The sequence below is a fragment of the Equus caballus genome, chromosome 21 (genome assembly GCF_041296265.1).
Source record: "Equus caballus isolate H_3958 breed thoroughbred chromosome 21, TB-T2T, whole genome shotgun sequence".
NCBI lineage: Eukaryota > Metazoa > Chordata > Mammalia > Perissodactyla > Equidae > Equus > Equus caballus.
Window position 1 is genome coordinate 55,775,906 of NC_091704.1, and position 17,625 is coordinate 55,793,530.

Sequence of the window (17,625 nt, forward strand, 5' to 3'; positions counted from 1 at the left end):
TCCCTGCAAATGGAGATTTCCCCTATATATGTAAATACCTCTTACATAAAGGTAATTTATATTAGGTTTTCAGAGCTTTTCTTATGTCTGCTGTTTCTTAAAAATAACCAGCTGAAGATAATCCTTATGCCAATGAGTCATATATTGGGGTGGCAAATTCTGCTAATAAGCCAATAATGCAGAAAAATGGAATTATAAAAAAGTATCACATTAATCAAAAGAAGACACAAATAAATGAAAAATGACCAAATTACAGATGATACAAATAGAAAACAAATGTGAGACAGCTGACTTAAACTCAACCATATTGACAGTTACAATAAATTTACAGGCAGACATTGCCAGATTGGATGAAAAGAAAGATCCAACCGTAGGCTGTCTACAAGAAACTCATTTTAGATATTGAAGACATAGTTAAAAGATGAAACTAGATGCTCTATGCAAATGCCAGTCAAAAGATAGCTGGGGGCCAGCTCTTGTGGCCAACAGTTAACTTCAGTGTGATCCACCTTGGCAGCCTGGGTTCAGTTCCCAGGCATAGATCTACACCACTTGTCTATCAGCAGCCATGCTGTGACAGTGGCTCACAAAAAAAATAGAGGAAGATTGGCAACAGATGCTAGCTCAATGTGAATCTTCCTCAGCAGAAAAAAAAAGTTAGCTGGGGTGTTTTCATTTATATCAGAAAAAGTACAGAACAAGGAAGCCAAGCCATTTCGCAATGATAAGAGGACAAAGTCATCAAGAGGACCTAAATTTGGACCACCATCAAGAGGACACCAGAAATGGAATAGCTGGATCATGTGGTAGTTCTATTTTTAATTTTTTGAGGAGTATCCATACTGTTTTCCATAATGGCTTCACCAATTTACATTCCCACTGCAGTGTAGGAGCATTCTCTTTTCTCCACATCCTCTCTAATATTTGTTAAGAATAGATTGGTGGTTACCAGAGGGGAAGGGAAGTAGGGGGAGGGGGAAAGGAGCAAAGGGGCACGTTTATATGGTGACAGATGGCAATTAGACTTTTGGTGGTGAACACTATGTAGTCAGTACAGAAGTCAAAATATAATGATGTACACTTAAATTTATATAATATTATAAAGCAATATGATCTCAATAAATAAAAAAAAAGAAGACACCAACAAATAGAACTTGAAAAATGTCATCAAATGGAGAGTGGCTGGGAAAGGGAATTAACATAAATTTTCATTGATGAAGCATTCATAAAATCTAGACAGTACATTATTTTGTTACAGTTTTTATTTATTTATCCATTATGAATAGTATAGTTCATACTTGGAAAGTATTTATATCAGCCATGGTACCAATGGTAAACAGAAAGCATGATTATATTAAGAAAGTTTATTTTCAAAAGGGACTAATTACAAAGGTGTAGGTGTTATGTAGAGGACCAAAAGGAATAGGGTAGGTATGTGGAGGTAGAAGCTGTTACTGCCCTCGACTGGAACAGACGAGGAATGGGAGCAGTTATTGGGAACACAGAGAGAGTCATGATGAGAAGATCTTAGAAAGGAGCAGTGATATTTGGTTGATGGATTCAACCTACTCAAGGTGACAACTCAAAAATGTAGCCTGGGGAGTAAATAACCTACCCTCAATTTCCATCCTTGCCTCACTTTCTACCATATTCTAGTTTCCTTCCTAGGTTTCCCACTCACCAAAACCTATGGACACCAGAGCACACAGGAGCCTAAAATGGTGTTCTGAGAAGAGAGGAGGGTGGAGAAGAATGAAGACTGCATATGTTAGGGTAAATAGAAGCTGTACAGTATATTGCTCATGAAGAAATAGAAGATGTTCTTTTACAAATTCATTCCAAACTCTGTCATAGGTTAAATTGTTCCCCCCAAATTCACATGTTGAACTCCTAACTCCCAGTACTTCAGAATATGACCTTATTTGTAAATAGAGTCATTGTGGACATAATTGGTTAAGATGAGGTCATAAAGGAGTAGGGCAGGCCAGTAATCCATTATGACCCCCATCTTTATGGAAGGGGGAAATTTGGACACAGACTACAAAAATAGAGATTGCCATGTAATGACTGGAGTTATGCTGCTACAAGTCACAAACTACCATAAGCTAGTAGAGAGACCTGGAACAGATTCTTTCCTAGCACCTTAAGAGGGTGCACGGTGCCTCTAGCACCTTATCTCAGACTAGAATTTAAACATAAGGCTGCTTGCATATTATGATAGTTTTTGTGTCCTTGTGGCTATGCTATAGTACCCAGTAATTTAATGGAATACTAATGTAAGTATTGCTGTGAAGGTATTACACAGATGTGGTTAACTACTATGATCAGTTGACTATCTGTGTAAGTAAAGAATTACACTTAATAATGTGGTTGGGTCTCATCCAATCAATTGAAAGGTTAAGAGCAGAAATGAGATTTCCTAGAGAGGAAAACTCCTTTCTCAAAACTGCAGCATCAATTCCTTCCTGAGTTTCAGCCTGCTGATCTGTGCTATAGATTTCAGACTTGCCAGCCCCCACAATCATGTGAGCCAATTCCTTAATATATATATTCTGTTTCTCTGGAGAGTCTTGAGATGGATGTTTCCCATTCCTTTGGAGAGCACAGTCTCATCTCTGTTCTCCTTTATTTCTAGAAGTTAATTCGTTGTCGTCTTAGGAATAAGCCACCGTGACAATCTTCTCTTTTACTTCAGATTTTTTATAATGTCAGTCTCTTTATATATTTCTATTTCTCCTTTATTTTTATAATCTTAGGAATCTCAATCTCTCTCTCCGTCTCTCTCCCTCCCTCCTCACACTGAGTGATAAAAGGAACTCACAACCATGTCAGCCTGCTTCATTTTCCCCTGAGTTCTCAATGTCAGTTCTTAAAAGTGGGTGTGTGAGAAGTGAGACTAAACAACTTCCGCCATTTTCTGTAACACTTTCTGTCAAGGAAGGATAAGGCAAGGACTCATAAGTTAAGGCAAGATAATTTCTAATTTTTAGGAAGAGCATAGAATCAGGCCACAATAGATTCCTTAGCTTCTTTTAAAAGCTGTTTTATATAAAATTGAACATAACCTCACAAATATGGAATATCTAACAATGGAATCAGAAATTAATTTTGGCTAGTAGGTGGGTAATCATAGAAAGGCCACTTCGTGGAGTGATGACATTTTAACTGAAGTAGGACAGTAGTATGAGAATGACTAAAATCCTTATAAAAATGATGGAATCATTATAATATGCCAGAGGCAACATTGGCAATAAACTTAAATCTTCTGACCTCTCTTACCAGAAGCCCAGATTTCTGATAAAAGATTTAAAGACGTCTGTGATAGAAATTATTTCTTGAAACAATCCTTGATTTCTTTTTATGTAATATAGAATGCTTATTTTTAATAAATATTTTAATATTAGTATTTTATTTACTTAATAAATGTCTTAGCCAGATTGAATGTAAAAATCTTACTGCATTCCAGACTCAAGTATAAATATCTCCATGTATCTGTTGTTTTGAATTATTTCATATCCTTAATGGTAAAATAACTGAAAAATGGAGAGACTGCTGTGAAAAATATCCTTAATTAAAAGTGTAATTTTGGGGGCCGGCCCAGGGGCCAAGTGGTTAAGTTCTCAGACTCCACTTCAGCGGCCCATGGTTTCACTGGTTCAGAACCTGGGAGCAGACATGCCACCGCTCACTGGGCTATGCTGAGGTGGCGTCCCACATAAGACATCTAGAAGGACCCACAACTAAAGTACACAACTATGTACTGGGGGGATTTGGGGAGAAAAAACAGAAAAAAAAAAAGAGGTTGGTTGGCAACAGTTGTTAGCTTAGGTGCCAATCTTTAAAAAAAAAAAGTGTAATTTTATGCTTCAGCTATAACTTCTCACTCTCTTTCCCAACCAAAGAGTTCTACGAACAAAATTTTTTGACAATTATGGCTCAAATTTCTAGTGTGAAATTTTATATATCTCTCAATTTCCATTATTCTTCTTAGTTAAAAAACGTCCCTCAAACCTAAGCAATTCTAACCTGCAGGCAGGCGAAGCCTTCTGTGCACCGTAAACGTCCTAATACCTCAATCCCATTTATTTACTTGATTTCTTTTGTCTATTGTTTGTTGGTTGGTTGGTTGGTTGATTTCAATCCTCAGTCTAAGTTAACTTTATTTCTTCCTATTTCCTTTAAATTAAAGTTGTTAAATTTGTTGACCATCTCCCCAGAGTCTCTGGTGGTGCAAGCGGTGATGATGCTGTACAATCTTAGCCCACAAACTTTAGGTCCAAAGTGACAGAAAGTTTTGAGCTCTTCTAGAATTAATTCATAAATTAGTCACTTCTTCCCCCCCTAAAATTGTCTTCAAGGTATAAGTGTAGTTACAGGCGGGTGTATATATCCACCATTCTCTTTCCAGCATTCATAGGTTTTAACACCAACTTCTATAGCTTTAAAACTGTTAACGATAATTCTACTTTTAATTGTCTTCTTGTCTCTTTAAATGATGTACTTACTTAAAATTGTAATTCACTCCATTCTGCGTGTGAGTATATATATGTGTGAATACGTATAGCAACTCATGGGGACCCCACATTTTATGTGAGCCCCTTGATCTTTTTCTTAAGTATGAGGTTTCAAAAGACTTGCCTCAATGTCTCAGTACATTTGTCTCCTCAGGCACTTTTCCTAGCAACCTTAAAATATTTCTTCCTGTAATCCACATTGGACTTCGTGTTTTCTTTCTAGTTTGCTAGACAGCATTGTTCATATCACTGATACTTTCTCTTTCCTGTGATAGTATTGATTTTTCTCTTTCTAACTTTCTTCTCACTCACAACTCCCAGCCACCACTTTAAACTTCTACTCTCACTTTTCCTTTTTTTACATCTTGAAAGCTTGTGATTTTTTCCTGCTCCATATGTATAATTCAAGAGTAAATGGGCCTGTAGAGTGAACTCTCAAAGTGTATTTGAAAGGATTCTTAATAAAATGAATATGATTGCAATGGTACCTTCAGCTCTAAGTTCTATAAAACTTCATAAATGTTTATTAGATCGGATAGGCAGCACGATTATTTATTTCAGTGCAGTACACTTCCTATGGTAGAAAAATTTTCTTACTGCAGAATTACTGTAATCTTCTCCAGAAAGCAAACTAAAGTAAAACATCTGAGTAAACATGTCCTTTTGGCGAAAGACTGTCCACTTTTCTCTAAGATCACAACATGATACTCTCTTTTTTTTATGTAATGACTCACAGTCAATAAGCATTCCTATAGACAGTTAACGGCCTCACTGAAGCCTATAATATTTCTAATACCTGTGTACAATGCTACAAAGCAATTCGTTTCAACATCAAGATGTTTCTTTCTTCCAGGAGGCGGAAAGGCCAGAGCAGGAAAAGCAGCATGTGTCCAAGTAATTTGATGAAAACACAGACCACAGAAAAAGAAGCAATGCGATTGAAGATGAGCAATGCTCAGAACTCACTGCAAAACATATGCAAACCAATAACCAGATGCTTCAGCTGCGTTCGAAGCTGGCGCTAGATGCAGCCTTTATATAACACTCCTCTCTGGAATAATCTGGTGCAACTGCACTACGCTTCTTAGTATTATAAGTACCCCCAGTTGTATGTACCTTTCTCCTAGTATCAATCAGTTCATGTTCCATCTGATGCCTCGGCCTCAGCTATGTAGAGAGAAATTGTAAGCAGAATCAAGTTGTTATGTGGAAGGAACACCTGGCTCATATTCTTCTGCTTTACAGAAGATTGCCTGTCTGATTCTGTTTCATTTCAGCTCTCTGTTTGAACCTAGAAGAGTCAAATGTTTACGTATTCCTAGTATAAAGCGATTTTTGGCCACTTTCCGCATTCCTATAACCACAGCTTAAAAATTAGTGTTTTGGGGAAATTGTTGTTGAATCCTCTATGCCGAAACATTTAACAAGTCTTTTGTAATCGTCTACTATTTCTTATTCCTGACTGCTTCTTATAGAAAGAGAACCCTAGAAATGGCAAACTCATTTTTTTCCCTTGACTTTGTCTCTATGTAGTGTGTGTAGAGGGGTGGGGTAGCGGGTAACTCAGGGAGTGGGGAAGATATTTTGTATATGGCATTTTACCATTACAAAAGGATTCTTGGCATTCATGATGCCACACTCTTTTCCTATCTCAAAATACATCACAAGCCAGTTATACTGTGGTTTATTATGGCATATGTTCATATGTTTATTTCTATAGGATTGTTAGTTGCAGATAACAGAACCAGTCTAACTATTCTAGCAGTTAGGGATTTATTAAGCATATTAGTTTTCTCACAGACTCATCAGGAGAGGAGAGAACCAGGCTGAGATTCTGCACACTCAGGAGCTACATATCCAGGGATGGAAAGCGAGAAAAGTTTATGAACAACCATACACAGACACTCCATTCATGGAAACCTCACTGTACTTCGCTTCACTGTATCCATCTCGCTTTGCTCATTTCCACTTTGAGTCTCATGAAGACACATTTGATTGGCAGATGTGAAGACACACACCAACAACTTATCTGATGTTAAGCCTAAAAAATGCAGATTTTAGCTTTCAAGACAATCATACAGGAAGACCTGGAAAAGGAGTTTGAAAAGGGTACTGAGTGTTCCTTCCACAGTAACTTGTATATCAGCTGTTGTCATCTATACTTTGAATTTTAAATAAATTTAGCTTGAATCTGCTATCCCACAGCTCAGAAAATTTAAGTGGCTGTCCAACATTTTGGGAATTCCTAGGGGGTTAAATTCTCTTGGAAAACCCTTATTTTGGATATCCTGTTTCCTTTAAATATCTCTTCATTATTTCAACCTGCATCCTGAGAGTTCCCCTTCACTAAGTTGACCTAGAATCGAATTGACGTCTCAATAGTTATGCATCCTGCACGTTTGTATTTTAACAATTCTTCTGGTATTTTGGTATATTGGATGGGGGTTGTGTAATTAGTTTAACTTAAATTTTGCTTCAGCCACCTCTGTCACAATCAATTCCTTTAACCTAGCCCCTCTTTCCAGCTGGTCTCTGATGCCGCGTTGCTTCACCCAAACCCCTTTTTATTCCCTGCACCTTCCCCAACTACACCTTCAAATTCCTACTCATTACCTACTTATCAACATTAACCTATGTCCTTGGATAACCATAGCTCACTCAAGATAAACTCAGGGGACCTCACCTTTAAAATCAGATCTGTCTCAGAAGTAGACAGTTCTCTTCTTGAAAATAATGTGTCTATATTTTTAAGTAATGATATTCTCTCCGAGACACACATAATAACTCATACTTAAAAATAGCAATTCAAAACTCACTTATTGAATCTTTGCTGTGTTAATAGAATAAAAATGCTCATTGTAGAAAATAAAAATATATGAAATATAATTCCTGCTCCAAAATTGCTTATAATCTCTTGAGAGATAAAATACATATGAAAAGAAATAAACTTACAGAGATAGGTAACAGTAATACCAACTGGTACTAGTGGTAGAGATGCTATGTACTACTAGAGTTTAACAAAATGAAATATTGACATGAAAGTAAAAATGATGGTTTGCCATCACCAAAGGAATATATTCACTTGTTAACTAGCTCTTCCATTGTATAGACATTTCCTGATATATTATTAGTGAAGGAAATCTTTCTTCAAAGGTTAATGTTTGATATGCACAAATCATATTTCAAAAGTGAGAGGGTATTTTCAAAAATAAAATAGTTGTATTTGTTAACGTTTTTATGACTCATATGTAAATATACTATAAATACTTGCAATAAATTCTTTTTAAATATACAAGTGCATGTTATTTCATAAAACAAGTGTTCGTCAAAATTCCAAAGATTAAACATATGAACTGGAAAAAATTCAAATTCAAGGGTTTAAGTTCATATTTTTCTACATCTGGTATAATTTCTGATTATCAAAAAGTAATTGGAGACAATAAGTAATACAGACTGTGAATCCTTTCAACGTACTGACTATTTAAAATAGTTTACCTATTTATACAGAATTCTGTTTCTCTCTTATATGAAAAGTGCTTATCTCATTTTCATGTTGTAATATTTGTTTTTTAAGCTTTAAGACATTGTTCATTTCGCCTTTGTAGTCCCATCGTGTCTTGCCTTATATTTCACTATTGTATTCCCCATGTGTTGGCAATGAGTTTTGCATGTAAAGTCACTCAGTATAAAATTATCCAAAGAATGGTTAACACATGGGAGAAAATAATCAGTGGTTGGGAAAGAGGGTCACAGGGCTGATTCTTTTATACGTTTCATTCACCTGTCATCTCTATTATTATAATTGACCCTAATGGACCACAATACAAAACATAATACTGCTCTTTCTAAAGCACCAGTGAATGCCTGATACATTTTTTACTGTGGCTTCTTTAAACATCTATTTTCTGGATTTCTCAAGCCGACCCTTCTCAGAGTCGTTCACTGGCTTGTATCTATGGATCGTTTTCAAATGTCAGAGTTCTCCATGTTCCTGCTTTTCATCTTTTTATTCTACATATTATTTCTTGATTCTCTTGGCTAACATAAATGATGATATATATCTTCTGTCCAAACAACTAGCTTAAGTACCAAAAACCCAATTAGTAAACATTTACTGGACTCTACACCTAAATGTCTACCATAAATATCAGCACCATCATTTCCAAAACCAAAATATACCTTTCTGCCCCCATCATCACTCAAAATCAAAGTAGACCCATAATTAATCTTTGTCTTCACACTTACCAACATTCAATAATTCTTCAAGCCCTGCACATTTTATCACCTAAAAACTGCTCATTTTCCCTCATCTCCATCCCCACAGCTAGTATCTTTGTAAAATCTCCCCTTATTTCTTGTTGTCAGTGAATATTCTTTCTAAAGCATTACTATTATTAGTATCAATATTATTTATTTATAAAACATCATTCTAACAGCACTTTGTTGAAAAAGATTCTTTCTAAAATATGATAATACCCGTTTTACTTTATTTCTACAATGTTTTCACAAAATTATAGGGAAAAAATATAATGTCAGGAATAAAATAGACCCTGACCTCACTGTTTTCTCTCATTCTGATCTCTTCTTAATATAGAATGCAACATCATTCCTGATTGGCATTTCCCACCTTTGCAACCATCCATCTATGCCCGCTTCAGGACACTATTTTCTACTTTTAAAATCTTGCAAACCCAAAGTTAAGCCTCAATATTTTCCCCTTTGTATTTTTCATTTTTAAAATGTTTTTCTTCTCCCTTTTGAAATCTTCTGAGGAATAATTTTTCACTCTGTTCACCACGCCTGCATGCTCACCTTCCAATATGGTTACTTTCCACTTCCATGATTCTTAGTGCTCTCCATATAATTTTATTGGAGAACTTGCTCATAGTAATAACTGTAATTATATAATTGCAATTATATAATTACAAATATATATTTTTTCACTAGATTCGTCAACTTGAAGACAAACGAAATCCTACTTACACATTTAAATCTCCAGCTCCTTGTAGGTTATTGGGAGCATTAAGTTGTTTGTTATTGGGGCCGGCCCAGTGGCACAGCGGTTAAGTGCGCACATTCTGCTTCGGTGGCCTGGGGTTTGCCGGTTCTGATCCCGGGTGCAGACATGGCACCGCTTGGCAAGCCATGCTGTGGTAGGCATCCCACATATAAAGCAGAGGAAGATGGGTATGTATGTTAGCTCAGGGCTAAGCTTTCTCAGCAAAAAGAGGAAGATTGGCAGTAGTTAGCTCAGGGCTAATCTTCCTCAAAAAAAAAAAAAAAAAAGAGTTGTTTGTTATTATTTTTGGAAGAGATAAATTACTTCACCAGATTAATGTTTCATGTAAAGCTTATCTCTTTACTCTTGCCTTACAAGAAATAGCCCATTCCTCTTTGTTAGTATAGATCCCCCATGAAATCTTTTGGCCCTGCCTTTTCATTTCCTTTGTGACCTTGATAAATTAAGCACCTCTATCTCACTCCTTCTCATGTCATCTCTTTTAATCGGTTCTTTATGTACAGAAATATACTTTTTACCACCAATTATTAACACGCTCAAACTATGCAAGATATTAGACTCTCTCCCTCCTCCCTCCCCCCTTCTCATCTCTCTCTTCCCATTCCTGCCAAATTTCTTGTAAAAGAAACCAAATTTTTGCTTTCCAGTAATCCTTTCAATCTCTCAGGCATGCAAGCTACTGAGCACAGCTCAGGAAATCTATGCACTCTTACAAATTGGTGCCACTGGAAATTTATGGCTTGCAGGCTCAGCTGGGCCCTCAGAGAAGATCAGCCAACCTTCTCCTTCCACATGGTAAGGTCCTCACCTTAATTTACCTCAGTGGCTAATCCTATTCCACATACATTTCTACTGGCTCTCTTCCCAATACCTCCTAATAGTCCTCTTTCCTCTCAGCACCTGGCTCTAGAGGTTGTTAAACTTGAACACTTCAGCTTCCTATCCTCCATATACATCCCTTTGATTCTCTAGGTTTAATTTCATTTATTTTTTCCTCCTCTACCTGTTCTAATTATATGACCCACAAATTAACATTCAGATGATTATTTTCTATTATATTACCTGCTGGTTCCTGAAAACTCAACACTGTTAAGAATGCAGGCTTTAAGATTCAGTAGACGCTTATTAGTTGGGTTTCACTGGAGAAGGTAATTAAACTCTTGAAGCTTCACTTTCTTTAGATGTAAAATGAGACGTCTATTTCACACAGTGTTAAGTGAGATAATGTTTGCAGATTAGCTCAGAACTTGTCATGTATTGAGTACTCAATCACTCCAAAAAAGCAAATTATTTTATTGCCATTAATTGAATGACTAACATATGTCAGGTACGATTCTAAAAATTGTGAGGGGAAAATGGGTTAGACAATTCCAATTCTTTTTCTTCACGGAGTTTACATTATTGTAGGAAAGTTGCATATAACAACAACAACAAAAATATATAATTAAGAAAGGATTAATTTTATAACAGAATTGAAAAAAGAGGTGAAGAAGAAATCTGTGCCGGTAATAATTCATCTTTCCTTTCAGTCACCCATCTTATTTGACAATTTAAAATCTTCCTAAGCTGCCTCTCTCCTTAGTAGGTTGCAAAGTCATGTAGAGACCTTATTTTAAAATTTTTCCCAATATTAGTTCATCCTGCTCATTCCCACTGTGAGCTCACTGGTCCTCCCTTCATTACTCTTGAGGGAGACCTTGGCAATGGTGTCCCTAGTGATTGCTCACTCTCACCAGGGTCCTATTCCAATGCAACCTACAATCTTCTGTTAGATTGAGGTTCCCAGAGCACAGTTCAAATTTTATCACTTTTCTGTAAAAAAGAATTTCTAAAAGGCTCCCACTTACCCAATTACTCTCACCCTAGTATTCAAAATCCTCCATATCATTCCCTTCCTTCCAGTCATACCTTCTAGGCCTTACGTGTTTCTGCCATCCATCTTTGCTTTTCCGCCAATATCCCTTGCCATCTCTGGCTTCCTTTGACCCTTTGGTTTTGCTTATGTTATCCCTCTCTCCTCTGTTGCCCTTTCCCTCTGCCTGTAATTTTTTTTTTTTTAAATTCTCTTTGATATGAATCAGTGCAAATGTCATGATTTTACAGGGTCTTTCTGTTGTCCTAAGGGAGGTATGATCTTGCTTTTGAGAACTTAGCTGCTCTTTGAACTACTGGTAAAGAAGCCATTAATCACTCTTCCATGTATTTTGCTTACTTGAGATCTCTTTATCTCCCCAGCAGCTTGTAGACTCCTGGAAGATTGACTGATTCTACTCAGTACATTGAAAATACCAAGAACACAAAGAAGCCTGTTCTCTCCTTTACTTAATTACTTTTCTCTTACTGAGAGTACAAGGCCTGATGCAGAGTTGCTCAATAAATATTTGCTGAACTGAGTCAATTAAATCAAGGAGGTTTGCCTCTAATAAGTGTTACAACACTTTATAATTTGGGCTTTAATTGAGTGTAACTCTATGACCATACCTACCTTATGGCCTTACCGGGTCTTCATTTTCAAGACACTTTAGCACGTCTTACAAACTTTTACTTGTAGTATATGATGTTGAAGGTGGCAACTACAATGACTGCTGCCTGGAATTTAATTCCAACTGAGAATTGAGGTGTAGTTAAGCATTCCTATACAATTTACTTTAATGAGTACAGTAATGTATTATTACAAAGAAAAAGTAACTAAAAGGTTGGTTGACCAAGCAGTGTGAAATTGAGATAAGCAACCACTTCCTAATTAGAAATTAAGAAACTGCACTTCTAGGGTTTAGCTAAGTGTTGGAGGAGGTCGTCGAGAGGACATGACCCTAGGTTGACCCACAAGCGAGCTGGACCTCAAGCAACCAGAGGCTCCTCATTTCCTCCCCTGTCCTTGAAATATTCTTCCCACCATTCCCACAGTGGGAGCCGTTTTCAAGGATACAGCCTTGAGAGAGAAGGCGTTGTTGAGCCCATCTGACAGTATACCTGACTGAACCCACGTAAGGCCTCTATATACTTTTAAGATTCTGGTTGTCAGGTCTTGTGGCCACTCAAGACAAGCCTAGTATGTAAGTTCCCTTGTTTATTAAACCTGCTACCTACCAATCTGGAGTGGTCAGCCTCCTCTTTTTTCAGTCTCTCCCTGTCCTCTGTGTACAGGAACCAACACTAAGTTGATCCGCAATGCTCTTTTATTTTTTTTCCCCTGGAAGCAGGTGGGAAATGAAAAATCAATCTGGTCTTCGTGGTTTGCTTTGTGCTCTTTTATTATGGTCAGTTACAGCAGTCGAGCAGTGAACGTGTCACTTTTAGAAGAAAATCTTCTTAACCTCGAAGGGATGAATCAGGTGTGAAATGCTCTATTTGATACATTCAGAGGGATCCTTTTGTAGATTTATGCTTTAAAATTGAGAAACATTTTATACACTGAAGTCTGACTTAGGCTGTAGTTCAAAAATATCTGCAAACATTGTCCCTCTTTTCATATGAGAAACAAAAATATAGCTAGCTATTCTTCTGAAATAAAACGAATAACTTTTAACATCAATCAATACAATGGGGTCTTCTTTAATTGATCCAAGCCATACAGCCTACTGAATGCATTGCTGCTTCTAGCAAAAAGCATTTATTGGTGTATGCAATTTCGCTCTTAAATTTGTCTTATGTATTTGAATTAAAAGATTTTATCACACATGCAACTCTGTAATTCCCAAATGATGCTGAATAGCAGGTGTGTAATTATAAATTAACATCAGCTGGCTAGGAAGGGGTAAATTTTTAAAATGCAAAAATCTGCAATGACATTAAGCTTGCTTTGAGCCTCTGTTCTCTCAAGCCCTATCTCTAAGGGAGATAAAATAATGAAAAATCCTCAGCTAAACTGCTGGCAAAACTCTTATTGTTTGTACCACTCTTGGAAAAGACTCTTGGGACTAGCAGTGGAATCCTTGCTATTGATTGGCTGGTTAAATAGAGGACTATTAGCTTCAGACAGGCTAGATTGATTGTAAGGCAGCAGCAGGAGCTGAGACTCAGAGCTGAGTGAGCGTCAGGGTGAAAAGGAGAGAGAGAGGGGAATGCGAGGTGGAGAGGGAGGCAGTGCACGTTCGTTCCCTAGCATCACTCTGTGACTGCCGGTGCCGAATATCTTGCTCCGTAGCTGCCCCAGTCAACAACTTACTGAGGTGCCTTTTCTTTTACAAGAGGATGTCTGCTTTGAGCCCCAGCAAGAAATAGCAGACTTCACCTTGGAATAGTTCGTCTCACTCCTGCGTCATTAAAGAGGATCTTGAAAAGGAAACAAAAATCAAGTCTCCCTTCCAGCCCCACTTTGTTCCAGAATTGAACAGAAACAGTTTTGTGCTCCAGGTAAGGAAATTATATTTTTATCTCTGGATGACTTTTTAGTCATATACAGTAAAAGACATCATAGCTTTGCATGTTTTAAAAACTGAGTTTGCAGTGACGTGTTAAAGTTAATGCAGCACACAGGCATGTGCATTTAGAAATGTGTTGTTGCATGTTTATATGAATATGTTTGTATTTTATTTCCAGGTTTATGTCAAGTTTTTCTTTGACTACTAAATTATAAGTTTATGTAGCAGATACTCTGTATGAAGAAGAGAAATAAGCAAAGTCCATACTAAAAAGAGCATTTTTGGTGACAACCTTAAAATATATTCACATATGTGGTTCTTAACTGTTAAATAACTTTGAAAAATAATAGCATATTGTGAAAGGACCATTATTGCATTTACTGTCTATTATCATGTTTCATGCAGACATAGAATATACTATGTGCTTTTCAGTGAATGTCAGTGGTTAATTTTTTGCTAAATCTGTCTTTTGATTGCAGTCTTAACTCTTCAACGTAAACATGACGTGTCTTAAATGATGTGACATTAGACTACCGTCTTATTATGGTTAACAATTAGTCTCACAAAAGTACTGAAGTAAGGCAAAGAAATATGACTCTGAAGATATTTAGCTGTTCTAGAGTTCACAGCTAGAGCTGCAGTTCCGTCAATTATTGTCTTGAGTGTCAGTGATGGTATGTGCTGGGAAAGTGTCTATGAATATATAGGAACTGCACATATTAAATTCTTTGCTGGAAACAGAATTTTTTTCATTTTCTTTTTGGGGGAAAGTGATGGGATGGAATAGGAATGATGGGTTGGAGCAATGCACTACTGATGTAGTTGACTGACCTTAGGCTTACAGGTCAGAAATGTCAACTGCTAAAGAGACAGCATTGCAATATCAGACAAAAGGGATTTATTTCTCCTTACTAGAACTAAAATGGTTTGTGACAATTTTGCTGTCAATTTACTTGCTTTTGAACCAATGAAGAGAGATAGTTTACCCCAAGGGCTGCTCTGATTGTCCTTTTGAGTGAAGTTCCCTGAGTCACTCCACTAATCAAAGATCAAGCTGCTATCTGTGATATGTCAGCAAAACTTTTTAATTTGTTGTTCAGTGTTTCAAACAAGAATGTGGGTGCCAACACTTAGGAGCCAATGTAGCTGAAGTTAGGCATATTATATACTCTGAATGGCTGTATTTTTGTATGCTTCACCTTTGCTTGTATTTTAAACACAACTGCATATTTGAGGAACACAATTTTTCATGTCACCTGTTTTGTCTTCTAAATGTGAAATAATGTTTTAGTGCTTTGGGATCATATAAATATTACAGCTACCAAGAGACTTCCATTTATATTAACCATATCAGAAAGGAGTAATTGTATTGTTATTATAAATTTTATAAAGTGCAGTTTGACTAAGGGAATAGAAATGTGTATTAGAGAATATTGAAATTTTTTGTCTTGGTATTGTCATTTAAAAAGATGATATATATCTCTTGTGAGTATTATGCTTGAGAAACTAACACCAAACTATTGACTGAAGAAGGTGGCAGGCACTGTAGACGATACATATATGTATATAGTAGCAGTGATATATCAAATGCACATGCAGCATTTGTCTTAAATCTATTATAACCTTTTTAAATTATTGCTTTGGATATTATATTAATTACGTCAACTTTTTGTGCAACTTATCCAAAATGGTGTTTTTAATCCTTCCACCTTATTGTTTATGCAAACAATGTGATATATCTCAACAAAGGATACAATTAAGGTTTAACTAATTCATCTAGTAATTTTTATATTTAATAGACAAAATTATTTAAAATTCTATAACTTTTGCTGCAGCAATAATAAGCGTCTGACCTATTTATACTGCAGTTTCCTTAGAGCACTTCTTTATGGGTTATATTGAAGTATATCAATGAAGAAAACTAATTCCTAATTGCATTGTGTGTTTTGGTGAGACCCTTAATGTTTTAACATGAGTAGATGTAAAGATCCATACCTAATTTTTTTCTATAATAGGCATGTTTTTCCTTTATATAGATTTTTAAAATCATTTCTTAAACTATGTGCCTCTTGCACTTAGGTATTCTTCTCAGCTTACCCTCAACATTACTTTGATTCTCTTTTTTCGTTATCTTACCAATCCTGTAACTGCTCCTAGGAGGTATTTGATTCCCCTTCTTCTTAATAGGAAGTGGTCTCATGATTGGGAAAAGAAAGGAAGTTCTTTTTTGAATAGCATTTCACACTTTCCAGCTATGTAATGAATATGTCTACTGCATTCCAGATCAGTGCTCCTCAGTAAACATGATGGAGGAAGACAAGTGTCCTAGAAGTGGCATATAAAGCATCTGTCTACATCCGAAATCTAGCAGCTTACTTAGTTCAGCTTAGGAATTCTCACTTTTCTTTGCATTTTTACAGAACTCAATTTGACCTTTTATTCAACTTTCTGTTCACTTCCATAGTATCAGATGTCTTTCCTGATTACTCATTTTAGCCATAGTAAACCATCAAGAATAGAGAAAGTACAAGCTCCTCTGTTTTTATAGATATCTGAACCATTAGGGGGCTCTTTCTTCCTGTGTTATACTCGGCAAACCACTGAGAGAGGTGATATTGCATTCTTAGAGTATTTTCCCTGTTTTTAAAATGTGAGAGCTGCTTGCAGTAGCTTTCTCTTACTTCCCACGAAAAGAAACATTCCAGATAAATAAGAATTCTTTATTTTCACAGGAAAGTGAATTCATCCTATGCTTTCTAAATTTATTCTCTTTAAAATATTCTTGTATATAAAATATTTAATCTTTGAAAATAATAATGGCTGGAAATATGAAAATGACATTTTAGGCAAATTTAAAGATTGTATGTTATGCAACTAGCATCATAAGAAATATTAAAATAAGAAAAAAACTGAAGGGAAGAAACTTCCTTTACAATTGTATGTAAATATCCGTGAACATCACAGAGAAAATGAGCGACTCTAGGCTTACATGCAATTTGCTTTCAGGAGAAGAGAACAGCAGGCAGCTAAAAGAGAATACTACTTGGTTCCTACAAAAGCAGACATAAAAGAATTGAAAATAATAGGATTGTTTCATTATGCATACACAGGTAGGAAATGTGTTGTCAAATAGCAAAAAAAGTTTCTTCATCACACTATATGAAGTTTTCATAAATATACACAGAGGGTGAGGCAAGGGCTGATTATGGAGGGAAAGGGCGTTTTCTGAATCGCTTCTGAAAGTTATGCATATTGAATTGTGTTGCAGACTTCCTTAGTAAATGTAAACACATTCCTCCCACCTCCCCAGCAGCTAAAGATGTCCCCTGACTACGGGACTTGTTTGAGGATTAGTCAACACTTAATAGTGACTGTGCAAAAGCAATCTATTTAGGGGAGCTAAGCTTTTCATCAAATGGTACCAGATCCATGGAATGAGAAAGAAGTGACATACACTTTCTGAGAGAGATTTCTTTTGAGAAGTGAGAGAAGGGGAGAGAGCCTGAGCAGTTAATCATGGAATTCCAATCTTGTTTTGAAAGCCTCATTGACTTATCAGGTAGAAGAGTAGTTGCTTAAATAAAATGGGAAAATGGAAATGGTACAGGTATTTCCTTTACTGGTATTTTGAAAGTAAATACATAAGAGTTTTATTCTTTATGTAGAAATTCGTGTACCTTGAGACGAGTGAATTTTGAATGCAACTAACATAATACACATAGTTGTG

The 17,625-nt window shown here is 36.2% G+C and overlaps 1 protein-coding gene across 4 annotated transcripts in view; it reads left to right on the forward strand.

Moving 5' to 3' along the window:
• The first annotated feature begins 13,468 nt into the window (after positions 1–13,468).
• Positions 13,469–17,625, forward strand: part of CDH18 (cadherin 18) — a 903,322-nt gene continuing 899,165 nt past the window's right edge. For 3 of the 4 annotated variants that reach the window (XM_023625812.2, XM_070245959.1, XM_070245956.1), the window contains exon 1: positions 13,490–13,890. The gene's annotated coding sequence lies outside the window, so the exon portion shown is untranslated. Of the gene's footprint in view, positions 13,891–17,625 lie in introns of all 4 variants that reach the window. The other variant, XM_070245958.1, reaches the window with a different exon arrangement.